The sequence below is a fragment of the Pagrus pagrus genome (genome assembly GCF_965226575.1).
Source record: "Pagrus pagrus genome assembly, chromosome: 18".
NCBI lineage: Eukaryota > Metazoa > Chordata > Actinopteri > Spariformes > Sparidae > Pagrus > Pagrus pagrus.
In genome coordinates, this window is record NC_140202.1 from 24,385,402 (window position 1) to 24,403,109 (window position 17,708).

The 17,708-nt window shown below is 37.9% G+C and overlaps 1 gene segment (V, D, J or C); it reads left to right on the forward strand.

Annotated features, from left to right (window-relative positions):
- Positions 1-2,724: 2,724 nt before the first annotated feature.
- Positions 2,725-16,826, forward strand: LOC311274083 (T-cell receptor beta-1 chain C region-like). The segment is given in 6 exons: positions 2,725-2,935; positions 6,689-6,733; positions 14,569-14,925; positions 15,299-15,328; positions 16,103-16,209; positions 16,334-16,826.
- Positions 16,827-17,708: the final 882 nt, after the last annotated feature.

Here is a 17,708-nt window from a genome sequence, read left to right on the forward strand (position 1 = left end):
GTGACTGTCACAGATGGCACACAGGCAGGAAGGAGCTGTGGCTCCACTGGTTTGGCCGTTAAAAAACAGTGAGGAGAGAATATAAAAGAGAGGCTTCATGCTGGAGAGAGTAACCACAAGCAGTGAAATAAAACGATCTCAAATTCTGGTTAAATTCATCAGATACAGTTTTAGTTTTCACAGCTTTGGTTGTCGTTTCTCACGTTTGTTAAGTGCAAAGGAGCAGAATCAGTCAGATCAGCTGTGTGCAGAGGAAGAAGGTGGGGAAGAGGAGGTGTGACGTAGAAGGGAAGGTAGTCATCACTCATTTGTAATAAGTTTGTCAGAACAGAGGACCATGTGAATGCTCCACCTCTGATACCAGATTTCAGTATATGCTGTAACTGTAAATTTGATATGAAAATAATCAGTGTATATTTTGGTTATTTGTCACTGTTGCACAGCTTTAACTTCAGTTTCCAGGATGTCTCCAGCTTTATACACATGTGGATTTTTACTGCTCGTGCTCACAAGTAAGCCTCACTCAATATTATATGACATTTCTTTTAATATCAAGTACTGTAGTTTCTGTAACATCTGTAACACTTTGAGCTTATTCTACAACCAAGTGAATGAAAACAAAAATCACATTGACTTGAATTGACTTTGTTCACAGGAAAAGTGGCGAGTGTTGAATTTAAACAGCCCTCTTCTAAAGTTGTGGAGGAAGGGACGAAGGAGCTCACCATTACCTGCAGTCATGATGACAGCAACCTTCAAGTGATGCTGTGGTACCAGCACCAACAGAGCAGTCGGTCTATGAGCCTCATTGGGTACACATACGGCGTGAATGACCCGACCTACGAGGTCCAGTTTAAAGACTCCAGATTCCAGATTAAAAGAGAGGACACACTGAAAGGATCTCTGCTCATTCATGAAGTGAACACATCAGACTCAGCTGTGTATTTCTGCGCTGCCAGCACACAGTGATGTGGTTTAATAGCACCGCTTGACAAAAAACCTCCTACAACCCAGAAAGTAATGACAGCTGTTGCTCAGAGTTTTAGTTATTTGAGAAGTGAAATAATAATGCTGATTACTGGGGTCTGATTCTGCTGATTGATGAAGACGTAAGTGAACATGCAGCTTGTGCTCATGTAAACTTATTTACTACATAATATGCAAATACTTTTATATTCAGCATTCTCTGAACAACTGAAGTAGATGGGGACTTGTTTAAGTGTAAGAAAACAACGGAAATAATCAGATACAGTTTTAGTTTTCACAGCTTTGGTTGTCGTTTCTCACGTTTGTTAAGTGCAAAGGAGCAGAATCAGTCAGATCAGCTGTGTGCAGAGGAAGAAGGTGGGGAAGAGGAGGTGTGACGTAGAAGAGAAGGTAGTCATCGCTCATTTGTAAAGACTTTGTCAGAGCAGAGGACCATGTGAAAGCTCCACCTCTGATACCAACTTTCAGTATATGGTGGAACTGTAAATTTGATATGCTGTAACTGTAATTTCAGTGTATTTCGCTCATTTGTCACTGTTGCACAACTTTAACATCAGTTTCCAGGATGTCTCCAGCTTTATATGCATGTGGATTTTTACTGCTCGTGCTCACAAGTAAGCCTCACTCAATATTATATGACATTTCTTTTAATATCAAGTACTGTAGTTTCTGTAACATCTGTACCACTTTGACTTTGTTCACAGGGAAAGTGGTGAGTGTTGAATTTAAACAGCCCTCTTCTAAAGTTGTGGAGGAAGGGACGAAGGAGCTCACCATTACCTGCAGTCATGATGACAGCAGCCTCCAAGTGATGCTGTGGTACCAACACCAACAGAGCAGTCGGTCTATGAGCCTCATTGGGTTCACATTCCTCAAGAATGACCCGACCTACGAGGTCCAGTTTAAAGACTCCAGATTCCAGATTAAAAGAGAGGACACACTGAAAGGATCTCTGCTCATTCACACAGTGAACACATCAGACTCAGCTGTGTATTTCTGCGCTGCCAGCACACAGTGATGTGGTTTAATAGCACCGCTTGACTAAAAACCTCCTACAACACAGAAAATAATGACAGCTGTTGCTCAGGGTTTTAGTTATTTGAGAAGTGAAATAATTATGATGATTACTGGGGTCTGATTCTGCTAATTGATGAAGTAAGTGCACACGCAGTTTGTGCTCATGTAAACTTATTTACTACATAATATGCAAATAATTTTATATTCAGCATTCTCTGAACACCTGAAGTAGATCGGGACTTGTTTAAGCGTAAAAAACAACAGAAAGAAAACATAAAATGGCTTGATACAGCTTGTCCGGTATAATCCAAGTCTCTGAAAGCCCGAGATCCCAAATTGATTTGCTGATTACGGGTGAGTGTGATATATGCAGTACCTCCCCCTCCAGTCATGTGATCATGGGAGCATGTGACCTTGTGTTTCCTTTGTGTTGAACAGTTTGACTCCATCCTTCATCTGGACGGAGGCTCATCATGCTGATCTCAGTCATTTATCTGTCACTTCTTTTACACTCAGGTAGGTTGTAATAGTGGATGTAATAGCTGACCGGTACTTGAAAGTTCCTATCAAATGTACATATCTAAGTGCATTCACTCTTCTGTTTATTGAGATGAAACAAAGAAACATTATCCTTCATGTGCTGCAGGTCTCACAGTTGTAGTTCTTCAACCTGGAGATCAAATATCGGACAGTGGACTCCCATTAAAGTTGGAGTGCAGCATGGGTCCAGGGTTCGACATGATGAGCTACACCATGCTCTGGTATCGACAAACCCACTACGGAGCTCCAGTGGAGTTTCTCATCAAAGAACATGAGAAGATTTCGGGGCACTTCCAGTCCTCTATCGATGCATCCAAAAACAGCTTCACTCTTGAAATAACTGAGCTGCTTCTCAATGACAGCAGCACCTACTACTGTGCTGCCAGTCACAGTGATGTACACAGAGCAGACAGTCATACAAATAACAAGTGTGACTGTCACAGATGGCACACAGGCAGGAAGGAGCTGTGGCTCCACTGGTTTGATACTAAACTGCCTATTAATGTAGGATAAGAATGACTTCTAATGGCATTTACTCATTTACTTAACTAGGCTACAACTTTGAGGTTCTTGGACTTTAATTGAATATTTCCATTTCTGCTACTTTATACTTCCACTCCAAAGTTAAAGTATAAGTTGTAAAATCATCTGATGTCACACGGTGAATATAGGTCATGTTTTTGATCAGGCCTCCTTCAGCTATGATTCAACATGATTTGGCCAGCCCAAAATCGTGTGATGACTTAATGTTTCAGATTATACCATGTCATTTTGTAGGTGAGAAGCATCAGCTCCCTATGACTCTGTCAAAGGATACAGTGTGCAACAAGCACCACAGGAGGGAAACCTTCAAGTCTCTGCATGCATGAGTTAACTTTTAAAAATATCCTCTACATTAAGCAGTTTAAAAAAACGTGTAAATTGCATGCATATGACAGATACTGGCCGATATATCAGTTGGCCTATAATATCATCTGAAATATCAGTAATATGCCGGTATCATATCAAATACCAATTTCATATCATTTCATATTGTAGATATTATGTATATACCAGTTAAATTCTATTTCTTATGTCTTATTATATTGTTTATTTTTTACTTTTATTGCTGTTTAAGTGTGATACTGTCCTTTGGCTGTTGTGACAAAGAAATTTCCCCATTTGCGGGACAAATAAAGGAATTCTGATTCTGATTCTGATCATTGTTACCCAATATGCGTCAATATTAAAAATCTTTTTTTAGGGAATGTTATGCAGAAAAAGATGCTCAGGAAAATGTATGACTATCAAATTCCCAGTGAAGTTTACTGTTTCAGTTTCAGATGTCATCTTAGACAATACTATTTATTATTAAACTGTAAAATATCCTGCCACATATATCCTTTTTAAGCTGGAGACATCATCTCCTGGATTTTGCACTTTGTCACCAATTAATACAGGCAGCAACCTCAGGAAATTCAAGTTCTGGATGGCTCGATGCAGAAGAATGGGAAATAATTTCTATGTCGGCAGTAAATAATGATTTTATAGTGATTGTATTTTATTTTTTTAACCAGTAACTGGACATGCCACAGGCCGCCCCTCCACTAAATGTTCTTTTAAGTGGGATATAAGTTATTTCACGGTCATAAATTGGCGCTCACACAGCGAAAGGGCGCATTTAAATTTGTTACAACGGCTGTCGCAGTAACGGACGGTGCGTGCACATCGTGAACAAGATAGAAATGAGCTTCACTGATAAACTGCGAGGATAAAGAGGTGTGACCAGCAGTGATGTCACTTCCTCTGAGGAGTGACAAACAAACCCAAACAAAGACCAGTTTATCTTTACCTCCCCTCTGTTCTTGCTTCTTTTCTTAGCCGTCACAGAAATAGCAGCAGTCAGGTTGGAGCTCGTTCATCCGTCACCCAGCCCGACCTGCACAGCTGCTCCCACAGACACACAGAGATGGAGGCTGAGATACGGAGGAGCTGGGTGGGGGAAGGAGAGGGGGGGGAGAAATGAAGCGACATTAGGTTTTTGTTAGACGGTTTTTCATCGTGGGGACAGGGGGCCACGGTGATACATTCCCATAGAGCCGTCGTACAAAAACCTCCTCCCATTAACACCCATTGTTTAGACGGCTACATGCAGCCTGGGAGCAGAAAAATCAGTAATCTGAGGGTTTATAAGATGCAGGAACACTTTGATATTGAAAAGTCAATTAATATGAAGGTAACTGGATAGAAAAAAAAGTTTTTTATTGACTTTCAAGTCACATCTGGGGCATTTGGATTCCTCTTTTAGTCATCGTCACAACAAACAGAACAACTTTGGACATAATGAAGCTCATCCTGCATGTTTGAAGCTTCTTCATCCTCTGGATTATTAGACTGTCTCAACATGCTGATTATGGAAAGTTTTGTGACTTTTTGTTGGAGGAGACATTCAGTGTGACACTGGAACTGAAGCTTACTTTGGAAAGGGAACAAAACTCACTGTTCTGGGTAAGTCGAAGCTTTTGCAACTTCAGTTCACTGAAACAAACTTAGATTATTTGAAACATTGGTCTAAAAGCGAAGGAAAAAAACTGTTCGTATATAAAAGCTGCAATATTGAGCTGAAGTGGGATCACTGTGAACTACAATGAGCCTGCTTACTTCGGCCAAGGAACCAAACTCACTGTTTTAGGTAAATATTTCACTTCATTACATTTTAATAGCTGTCACGTCACTTTAGAGTCTTTGTAAAAAATGAATTCTTTGAAAAAGTGTTTCTAAAGATAAATCTAGTAGGGAAAGACACGAGTTTCATGCTCAGTATTTCTGCACTGTGACAATGCAAACGAAGCTTACTTTGGAAAAGGAACAAAACTCACTGTTTTAGGTAAGTCAAAGCTTTTGTATCTTCAGTTCACTGCAACAAAAATAGTTGAATTGTTCCCATAAAAGTGAAGGAGAAACCAGTTTCTATAAAAAAGTTTAAGTATTGAGCTGAAGTGAAAACACTGTGAACCAAGGTCAGCCTGCTTACTTCGGCCAAGGAACCAAACTCACAGTTTTAGGTAAATATTTCTCTTCATTACTGTATTTTAATAGCTGTCACATCACTTTAGAGTCTTTGTAAAAACAGAATTATTTGTGAAAGTGTTTCCAAAGATAAATCTAGTAAAGAAAGACACAAGAGTTTCATGTCCAGTATTTCTGCACTGTGACAACATAAACGAAGCTTACTTTGGGAAAGGAACAAAACTCACTGTTTTGGGTAAGTCAAAGCTTTATCGACTTAAATAAGCGCAAGAAACTTAAACTAGTTTAATTGTTTAAATGTATGAAAGCAAAGGGAAAAAAAACTGTTGTTACGAAAAAGCTGCAATATTGAGCTGGAGTGAAAACACTGTGACCTACACTGATCCTGCTTACTTCGGCCAAGGAACCAAACTCACTGTTTTAGGTAAATACTTCAGTTCATTACTGTATTTTAATAGATGTGACATCACTTTAGAGTCTTTGTAAAAACAGAATTATTAGTCAAAGTGTTTCCAAAGATAATTCTGGTAGAGAAAGACACAAGGGTTTCATGCTCAGTATTTCTGCACTGTGACGATCGAAGCGAAGCTTACTTTGGAAAAGGAACAAAACTCACTGTTTTGGGTAAGTCAAAGCTTTTGTAGCTTCAGTTCACTGCAACAAAAATAGTCGAAGTGTTCGTGTAAAAGTGAAGGAGAAACCAGTTTCTGTGACAAAGTTGAAGTATTGAGCTGGAGTGAAAACACTGTGAACCAAGCTAACCCTGCTTACTTCGGCCAAGGAACCAAACTCACAGTTTTAGGTAAATATTTCACTTCATTACTGTATTTTAATAGCCGTCACGTCACTTTAGAGTCTTTGTAAAAACAGAATTATTAGTCAAAGTGTTTCCAAAGATGATTCTGGTAGAGAAAGACACAAGGGTTTCATGCTCAGTATTTCTGCACTGTGACAATCAAGGCGAAGCTTACTTTGGAAAAGGAACAAAACTCACTGTTTTGGGTAAGTCAAAGCTTTTGTAGATTCAGTTCACTGCAACAAAAATAGTCAAGGTGTTCGTATAAAAGTGAAGGAGAAACCAGTTTCTGTAACAAAGTTGAAGTATTGAGCTGGAGTGAAACCACTGTGAACCAAGGTGATCCTGCTTACTTCGGCCAAGGAACCAAACTCAGAGTTTTAGGTAAATATTTCACTTCATTACTGTATTTTAATAGCTGTCACATCACTTTAGAGTCTTTGTAAAAACAGAATTATTAGTCAAAGTGTTTCCAAAGATAATTCTGGTAGAGAAAGACACAAGAGTTTCATGCTCAGTATTTCTGCACTGTGACAATCAAGTCGAAGCTTACTTTGGAAAAGGAACAAAACTCACTGTTTTGGGTAAGTTGGAGCTTTATTGACTTAAAATAAGTGCAAGAAACTCAAACTAGTTTAATTGTTTAAAAGTAAAATGTATGTAAGCAAAAAATGTATGTTGCAAAAAAGCTGCAATATTGAGCTGGAGTGAAAACACTGTGACCAACACTCAGCCTGCTTACTTTGGCCAAGGAACCAAACTCACAGTTTTAGGTAAATATTTCAGTTCATTACTGTATTTTAATAGATGTGACATCACTTTAGAGTCTAGTTAACAGAAGTAAAGACTTCCCAAAATTAATTGTGCTCAAGAAAGACACCAGAGTTTCGTGTTAAGCATTTCTGCACTGTGACAATGCTGAAGCATACTTCGGAAAAGGAACAAAACTGACTGTTTTGGGTAAGTCGATGAATAAACTGGACAAATTTAACTGGATTTATAATCAGGGTAGTGTATTAAGAATCATAATGCATTTGGGTCTTCATAGCTTAAGCTCAGCTCAGTACTTTTTGTTGTTCAGCTCAAGCGCTGTGCCAATTACGAAGCCTATTTCGGCCAGGGAACAAAACTGACTGTTCTCGGTGAGTAAGACATTAAATAATCTTCTGATTAATTCCCCTGTAAGAGACGTAAAACATATACAAGTTAAAGGAAAAGTTTTGTGTTACATTAAACTTGTGAAAAACAAACAAACTGCAGTGCAGCTGAATGTTGGTGTTGAATGCTGGAGTCAAAAAGTAGTGGCATTTAATGCAATAAACACTTAAAGCAACTAAATTTAAAGAAACAAAGTAAAAGCTGTATCTGGGGCTGTTTTGAGCACTGAACAAGTGCACTGTGACTCCAGTGGTTATGAAGCTTACTTCGGTGGAGGAACAAAACTAACTGTTTTAGGTAAGAAATCAAAGAAATGACAAAAAGTATTTTAATCATAGTGCTTCTGTCAGAAAGTTACTGCACTCAAGTCCAGTTTAAGTTTGGCTCAGAGGTTTTTGTTCTTGAGATTAAGCGCTGTGTCAGTACGAAGCTTATTTCGGCCCAGGCACAAAACTGACTGTTCTTGGTGAGTAAATAATGTCTAACAGGATTGTGATTGTGATTGTTGGTTTGTGTTGCTTAAAACCTGCAAAAAACAGGCTGAAGTTGTTGGTTTTAAAGTGAAGTTACATTTATTTGAAAACTAGAAACTAAAGAAACAAAGTAAAAGCAGTATCTGAGGCTGTTTTTAGCACTGATCGAGTGCACTGTGACAATGATAGAGAGGCTTACTTCGGTGGAGGAACAAAGTTAACTGTTTTAGGTAAGAAATCCAACTAAGTATTTTATTAATTTGTAATTTTGAGTGTATATGTAACTGCACTGAAGTCCATTTAAAGTTTAGCTCAGAGGTTTTAGTTCTTTGTAAGTTAATAAAGCCTGACAGGGTGATGATTGACAGGTTTGCATTGCTTACAACTTGCAAAAACTGCAGCTGCAGTTGTCGGTTTTAAAGGGAAGTTACATTTATTAGAAAACTACAAGATAAAGCAGCAAAGTCAAAGCAGCATCTGGGGCTGTTCTGAGCACTGATCAAGTGCACTGTGACTCTAGTGGCAATGAAGCTCACTTCGGTGGAGGAACAAAGTTAACTGTTCTAGGTAAGAAATCAAAGAAAGTATTTTATTAATTTGTAAATTTGGGTCAACTCAAGTCCAGTTTAAGTTTAGCTCAGTGGTTTTTGCTCTTCAGATTAAACTTGGTGTCAGTCAGAAGCTTTTTTCAGGCCAGGCACAAAACTGACTGTTCTTGGTGAGTAAATAAAGTCTAACAGGGTAGTAATTGTTAGTTTGTGTTGCTTGCAACTTGAAAAAAACAGGCTGTAGTTGTTGGTCTTAAAGGAAAATTTATTCATTTATTAGAAAACTATAAGATAAAGCTGCAAAGTAAAAGCAGCATCTGGGGCTGTTTTGAGCACTAATCAAGTGCACTGTGACTCTGGTAGCTATGAAGCTTACTTCGGTGGAGGAACAAAGTTAACTGTTCTAGGTAAGAAATCAAACTAAGTATTTTATTTAATCTGTAGTGTTAGTGTTTCTGCACTGCACTGAAGTCCATTTTAAGATTGGCTCAGAGGTTTTTGTTCTTATTTTGGCTCAGGCACAAAACTGACTGTTCATGGTAGGTTTATAAAGTCTAACAGGGTGGTAATTGTTGGTCTGCATTGCTTACAACTTGCAAAAACAGGACAAAAAAAGGACAGTTACAGTTATTAGAAAACTAGAAAACTAAAGAAACAAAGTAAAGCAGCATCTGGGGCTGTTTTAAGCACTGATCAAGTGCACTGTGACTCTAATACTGGAGAAGCTTACTTCGGTGGAGGAACAAAGTTAACTGTTTTAGGTAAGAAATCAAATAAAGTGTTTTGTAAAATGTAATGTGAGAGTTCCTGTTAGTCCAGTTTAAGTTTAGCTGAGAGGTTTTTGATCTTCAGATTAAACTCTGTGTCAGAAAGAAGTTTATTTTGGCCCAGGCGCAAAACTGACTGTTCTTGGTAAGTTTGTAAAGTCTAACAGGTTGGTAATTGTTGGTCTGCATTGCTTACAGCTTGCAAAAACAGACTGTAGTCGTTGGTTATTAAGGAAAGTTACATTTATTAGAAAATTAGAAAATAAAGAAACAATGTTAAAGCAGCATCTGGGGCTGTTTTGAGCACTGAGCAAGTGCACTGTGACACTAATGGTGCAGAGGCTTACTTCGGTGGAGGAACAAAATTAACTGTTTTAGGTAAGAAATCAAACAAAGTGTTTTGTAAAACTTAATGTGAGAGTTCCTGTTACTCCAGTTTAAGTTTAGCTGAGAGGTTTTTGCTCTTCAGATTAAACTCTGTGTCAGAACGAAGTTTATTTCGGCCCAGGCACAAAACTGACTGTTCTTGGTAAGTTTATAAAGTCTAACAGGGTGGTAATTGTTGGTTTGCATTGCTTAGAACTTTCAAAAACAGGCTGCAGGTGTTGGTTTTAAAGGAGAGTTTTATCTATTAGAAAACTAGAAACTGAAGAAGCGAAGTCAATGCAGCATCTGGGGCTGTTTCGAGCACTGATCGAGTGCACTGTGACTCTGGTAACAGAGAGGCTTACTTCGGTGGAGGAACAAAATTAACTGTTTTAGGTAAGAAATCAAACAAAGTGTTTTGTAAAATGTAATGTGAGAGATCTTGTTAGTCCAGTTTAGGTCTAGCTCAGAGGTTTTTGCTCTTTAGATTAAACTCTGTGTCAGTTCGAAGCTTTTTTCAGCCCAGGCACAAAACTGACTGTTCTTGGTAAGTTTATAAAATCTAACAGGGTGGTAATTGTTGGTTTGCATTGCTTACAACTTGCAAAAACAGGCTGCGGGTGTTGGTTTTAAAGGAGAGTTTTATTTATTAAAAAACTAGAAGGAAAAGAAGCAAAGTCAAAGCAGCATCTGGGGCTGTTTTGAGCACTGATCAAGTGCACTGTGACTCTGCTGGTGGAGAGGCTTACTTCGGTGGAGGAACAAAATTAACTGTTTTAGGTAAGAAATCAAAGAAATTATTATTATTTGAGTGTTTCTGTGAGAAACGTACTGCACTCAAGTCCAGTCTAAGTTTAGCTGAGAGGTTTTTGCTCTTCAGATTAAACACTGTGTCAGAACGAAGTTTATTTTGGCCCAGGCACAAAACTGACTGTTCTTGGTGAGTAAATAAAAGTCTAACAGGGTGGTAATTGTTGGTCTGCGTTGCTTACAAGTTGCAAAAACAGGCTGCAGGTGTTTGTTTTAAAGGAAAGTTTGAACTATTAGAAAACTAGAAACTAAAGAAACAAAGTCAAAGCAGCATCTGAGGCTGTTTTGAGCACCGATCGAGTGCACTGTGACTCTGGTGGTGCCTCAGAGGCTTACTTCGGTGGAGGAACAAAATTAACTGTTTTAGGTAAGAAATCAAACAAAGTGTTTTGTAAAATATAATGTGAGTGTTCCTGTTAGTCCAGTTTAAGTTTAGCTGAGAGGTTTTTGCTCTTCAGAAAACTAGAAACTAAAGAAGCTAAGTCAAAGCAGCATCTGGGGCTGTTTTGAGCACTGATCGAGTGCACTGTGACTCAGAGAGAGGCTTACTTCGGTGGAGGAACAAAGTTAACTGTTTTAGGTAAGAAATCAAATTTAATTGTAGTGTTTCTGAAAGAAACTATCTGCAATCAAGTCCAGTTTAAATTTAGCTCAGATGTTTTTGCTCTTCAGATTAAACAGGCACAAAACTGTTCTTGGTAAGTTCATAAAATCTAACAGGAATGTAATTGTTGGTCTGCGTTGCTTACAACTTGCAAAAACAGGCTGTAGTCATTGATTTTAAAGGGAAGTTTGATTTATTAGAAAACTATAAGATGAAGCAGCAATGTTAAAGCAGCATCTGGGGCTGTTCTGAGCACTGATCAAGTGCACTGTGACTCTGGTACTGGCTCAGAGGCTTACTTCGGTGGAGGAACAAAATTAACTGTTTTAGGTAAGAAATCTAACTAAGTGTTTTGTAAAACTTAATGTGAGTGTTCCTGTTAGTCCAGTTTAAGTTGAGCTCAGAGGTTTTTGCTCTTCAGATTAAACTCTGTGTCAGAATGAAGCTTATTTTGGCCCAGGCACAAAACTGACTGTTCTTGGTGAGTGTATTAAGTCTAACAGGATCTTAATTGATTGTTTGTATTGCTGAAAAATGGTGTGTAGTTGATGGTTTTAAAGGGAAGTTACATTTATTAGAAAACTAAAATTTGATGTAGCAATATTAAAGCAGCATCTGAGGCTGTTTTGAGCACTGATCAAGTGCACTGTGACTCTGGTGGTGGCACAGAAGCTTACTTCGGTGGAGGAACAAAATTGACTGTTTTAGGTAAGAAATCAAATTTAATTGTAGTGTTTCTGAAAGAAAGTATCTGCAATCAAGTCCAGTTTAAGTTTAGCTCAAAGGTTTTTGTTTTTCAGATTAAACTCTGTCAGAATGAAGCTTATTTTGGTCCAGGCACAAAACTGACTGTTCTTGGTGAGTTGGTGTTGGTTTTAAAGGAAAGTTACATTTATTAGAAAACTATAAGATAAAGCAGCAAAGTCAAAGCAGCATCTGGGGCTGTTTTGAGCACTGATCAAGTGCACTGTGACACTGGTAGCAATGAAGCGTACTTTGGTGGAGGAACAAAGTTAACTGTTCTAGGTAAGAAATCAAACATCAATAAAAAATCAAGTATTTCATTAATCTGTAGTCTTACTGCACTGAAGTCCATTTTAAGTTTAGCTCAGAGGTTTTTGTTCTTATTTTGGCCAAGGCACAAAACTGACTGTTCTTGGTAAGTTAATAAAAATCTAACAGGGTTGTAATTGTTGGTCTGCGTTGCTTACAACCTGTAAAAACAGTCTGAAGTTGTTGGTTTTAAAGCGAAGTTACAGTTATTAGAAAACTAGAAACCAGAGAAGAAAAGTCAAAGCAGCATCTGGGGCTGTTTTGAGCACTGATCGAATGCACTGTGAACCAGAATGCAGAAGCTTACTTTGGTGGAGGAACAAAGTTAACTGTTTTAGGTAAGAAATCGAACTTTAATTTGAGTGTTTCTGTGAGAAACTTACTGTACTCAAGGGCAGTTTAACTTTAGCTCAGAGGTTTTTGTTCTTGGGGATCATATTCTGTGTCAGTATGAAGCTAATTTCAGCTGGGGCACAAAACTGACTGTTCTTGGTGAGTTAATAAAGTCTGACAGGGTGATGATTGTTAGTCTGTACTGCTTGCAACTTGCAAAACCAGGCGGTAGTTGTTACTTTTAAAGGAAAGTTCACATGTATTAAAAAAAGATGAGCAGCATCTGGGACTGTTTTGAGCACTGATCGAGTGCACTGTGACAATGATGGTAGAGAGGCTTTCTTCGGTGGAGGAACAAAGTTAACTGTTTTGGGTAAGAAATCGTTTTAAATTGCGTTAAATATTGTTCAGGTATGATTTTGTTAAGATGTTTTTAGTACTGTAAAGATACTCGCAGGCTCAAACAACTCCTGAACACCAACGTTTTTGCACATAACTAAATTAAAAAAGCATTATATGAACACAAAAATGTTGAATAGATGTTAAAATGGTCCATAAAAAAAAAAGTTAGAATAATTTCAGAGTGTCAGAGACAAAGAAAGGCTGTAGGAAGAGGTTTTGTCACGGTTGAAAGTCTCTGTGCTCCAACACCGAGGCTTACTTTGGAGCTGGAACTAAACTCACCGTTTTAGGTAAGAAAACCTGCAGCAAAATCATTTCACAGAGCTTCAGTCACAACTTGTTTGGATAATGCATGAGTAGGAAATAATGTCCAGTGTTAAGATATACGTTCAGACCTTTAATTTAATGCTAGTAAACAAAGTACAAAAAGTATTGTCTTTTTAAAAAGTGGAAGATTGTGCTCAGAAAAACAATCTTTGTCTATGTTCTCTAGCAAAAGTACTGCAGCGATAAAAAAAAACAACAACCTGGCTCTATGCCCAGATTATTACTCTCACATGGAGTTCTTATCATCTCTGTTAAATACTGTGAGTTCACAGTCAGAAGCTTATTTCGGAGCTGGGACTAAACTCACTGTTTTAGGTAAGATACTTACATGTTAACATAAACTAATCTAATATTCCTTAGGATCTACTGGCAAACTAGTTGGTAACTGAAATGTTAGATGTAAGGGTTGTTTTTAATCTCATGCAGTTAAATGCATTTTTGAATCAGAAGCAACTAAACCAATTCAGTATGCAGGTGTATTGTTTCTACGTTTTAACGTGCACAAAGGTTTTTACTTTATCTGAAGCAAAAAAAAAAAAGGCACAAACCCAGTTTTGCACCTGCCAGTGCTGAGAGGCTGCACAGTTTTTCTGTAGCCTTGTATCAGTGTGAACAACTATGACCCTGCTTACTTTGGCAGTGGAACCAAGCTGACTGTGTTGGGTAAGAAAACTTTATATATAAAAAAATATCCTGACATTAATGTTTGTCTTGTGACTTTCTTTAAACTCAAATCCTGAGAAAGATTAAGTTTGTTGCTGTAAAAAGCTGCTGTTTGGATGTCTTTGTTTAGTGATTTCCTGGTGTTAGTGTGCAGGTTTACTCTCAAATATGCTAAACAAAGTGTAAAAGTTATGAATTAAGTTTTTTTTCAAGCCCAAAAATGTCATTAAAGTATTTATAATGGCCAACATTTGATCAGCTGCTGGTAAGATTTCCTTCTTTAAATCAAGAAGTGAAGGAACAGGGTCTTTAAAATTTGATTAACGAGTCTTTAAGTGGGATCCTTGTTTGTGAAAAACTCCCAAATGCAGTAAAAGAATAAATTAGGCCGTGGTAGATCTTTGTCAGTTTTTTACATGCGAGTCAGCGGTGTGCTCAGACACTTATCCTGCTGAATTTGGAGGGGGAACCAGGCTTACAGTTCTTGGTAAGATCACTGCATTAAAAACCACATTTTTAACTGAGGAAACTCAATTTAAATGACTCTCTGCGAGTGTTTAAAGTTCAGTTTGAAAAAGTTCTCCTGTGTCTTTTTTGCACCCTGATGTGTACATCATAATCAGGTACTAAGATGTCACATTTACATTAGAGTTATTTCACACTGGTTTAACGTATGAATGCAACGTTGGTTAATTGACTTTTGTCCTTCTTGCAGAAAAAGACCGTGAAATTATCAAACCAACAGTGAAAGTGCTCCCACCTTCAACGAAGGAGTGCCGAAACAAAATAAACCCAGACAAAAGGAAGAAGACCTTGCTTTGTGTGGCCAGTGAATTCTACCCAGACCATGTCAAAGTATCCTGGAAGATTAATGGGGAGCCACGAGTTATTGGTGTGGCGACGGACAACCAAGCTGTGCGGCCAAGCAATGGACAGTTTTACAAAATCACCAGCAGGCTGAGGGTCCCCGCTGAAGAGTGGTTCGATCCCAACAATGAATTTGAGTGCATTGTCAGCTTCTTCAATAGGACTGCTACAGAGGACTGTCCAGCTAAAATAAGTGGCGTAGAAGGTATGTTCATTCATAAAGGATAAGTTCACCCAAAAATAAATATTCTGTCATTATCTGCTCAACTCTGATGGAAGGTCAAGTGAAGTTTCTCAGTCCACAAAACATTTCTGGAGCTTCACAGCAAAACAGCATTGCAGCGTTCTCCTAAACAGCTGAAGTAGATGGGGACTTGTTTTAAATGTTAAAAACAACCAAATAAATACATTTAATAAATAAAGTCCCCATCTACTGCGACGCTGTTTTGCTGTGAAGCTCCGAAAATAGTAGATAATGACTGAAATTTCATTTTTCTGTGAACTGTTCCTTTAAACAACATCTTCTTGCTGTTGGAAATACATGTAATTAATCTCTCCTTGTCTTGTCCATTTCATAGCTCCAGATACAGGAAATACCATGACAAAAGGTAAATACATTATTTTGTGCTTCTGTTTACCTCAATGCCTAAAATTATAATAATACAGTCTATAAAATACACTCATGGTGGTTTTTATAAGCATACATTAACTGCATATATAAACCGCTGCCACAAAGTACACTGGATGTGTCCTCTTTAAATCATGTTAATTTGTTGCCGAAGCACAATTACAATTATGATCAAATAAGGAAGGAAATTAACTTAGAAATTGTGTGAGTAACAATATTAGTTCGCGGAATAAAAAAGTTAATGAAATAGAAAAATGAAACAAAATAACAGACACACATATATATAACATGCATCATGTATATAAATATACATAAAAAGCAGTGTTGTGTTGTAAAAAGTACCCAGAAAGTTATATTTGAGTGAAAGTAAAGATATCATGTTAAAATATTACTTTAGGAAGAGTGAAAGTCCCCCATACGGATAGTACTTGAGTAAAAGTCTTAAGTGTACTTCATATAAATATTTACATGTCTGTATATACAGTTATATACCGATACTATTTAAAAATAAGCTTCTTTGGCTCTAATGTAGCGTGTAATCTGCAAAGTAACTATCAATTAAAGAAAATGGAAATACTCAAGTTATGATATTGCAGCCAACTCACCGAAATAAAATGTTGTCATTGTACGTTTCTGCAATTCACAGATATGTTAAATTTTCACTTTTCATACATATCACCTCTACATTTCTATAAAACGTATCATATATCATGTATGTTTATGTCACTCATTGTAATGTTTGAACTTTCTGCAGAGACATATTTGAAGACAAACCAGGCTGGCAAACTCGCCTACAGTGTTTTAATCACCAAGAGCTGCGTCTACGGGGCCTTCGTGATGTTGGTGGTGTGGAAGCTTCAGGTTCGTTCTCCACCGTCTCCACGTTGTCTGTCCCTTGTGTAAAAACTACTTCTGCAAATGTTATATGTCAAGGAACAAGTGACAAAAAGAGCTCATGAAGATGTGTCCGTTCTGTCTGTTGCAGGGTTCGTCTGGAAAGCGGAACAACTGAGAGCTGAGCCTGAACGAACGAGTTCCCGGGGATGTTGTTTGTTTCTGTAAATACTGGCTGAAAACATTGAAGACACATTTTTGCTGACTTTGTATGTTCTTGTTACTCAATTCTGCTAAAATACAGCTCTCTATATATTGTTGTTACAATCTTAAAGGTGCAATATAAAGGAATTTTAGTTGTTAACATTCACGACTTCACTAAAATTTGATGTGGAGGAATGACAGTTTTGACCTCGTGACATCGATGTATTGTGCTGCAATTTTTAGCACGCTAAATCCAGACCGCTAGCTGTTAGCAGCTACTCTGGCCAATTCTTACATATTGCACCTTTAAGGCTGCTTTAGTGTGGCCTTTTTATGAATGCTTATAATAATGATGATAATATGTCCTCTTTGCATGTGTGTTCGTGGTTGTGAATCAATTGTTTGCTTCATTTTCTTCTCAATAAAAGTCTTTTAGAGCATCTCATCGATCATGTGCCTTCTTTACCCTGTAAAAGTTTGTCCTCAGTGAGTTTGACGTCTCCAGACAGTCAAACTTTATTTAAATTCAGTGTATCTAAACAGCAGAAAAGGGCATGCGTTGATCTCCATGTCAGACACAGTTCAGAACATAGTGGTCGATTAAATTTAGAAAGAATTTGACAGATAGCTGTCACTCGTCAGTTGCTATAAATTGGTGCCAACAGAGCTGATAACATGCTGCAGTTACCCCACGTCTTATCTGTGGAGGTATTTTTAGCAGCTCACCTATCTGCCTTTTCTGAGAAAAAGAAACTATTTTTCACCCACATGCAGTTTGTTGGAACATCCCAGCTCAGATAAACTGGTTCATTTGAGTCTTAAGAAGTTTTTCCACTGATCAAACTGAGAGATGACTAAAGTGGCATTTCATTTAAATTAAATTCCGTCGACTAATCTGTATTTTAAAATTCCTTTTAATAACTCATTTGACCTTTCATGCGTTGTTTTTCATATCAAGTCATATCTAGTTTTTCCATTTTGCACAAATGAAAGAAGCTTATGAGAGTTTATATTCCCTTCATGAATAAAGAAGTTATCTTTTGTGAGTAGGAAAGTAAATGTGAGAGTGTGAGTGAGTCTATCACACAACAACAGGAAATCAACCGTCTCATCTGTGCACAGAAAAAGGTCGAAGCTGTTGTTGGCAAGGGTTTGAAACCCTGCAGAGGAGCAGAGAGCGGCAGCGGAGGAGAGGATGTGGTCATACAGCAGCCTGCAGATCGCTCTCTGTGCTGAGAAATGACGAAGGTGCAACCTTCCTCGTCACCGCAACCTCCGGCTCACACCTGCATCTCTGCACCCAACAACCCCGCACTGCATCT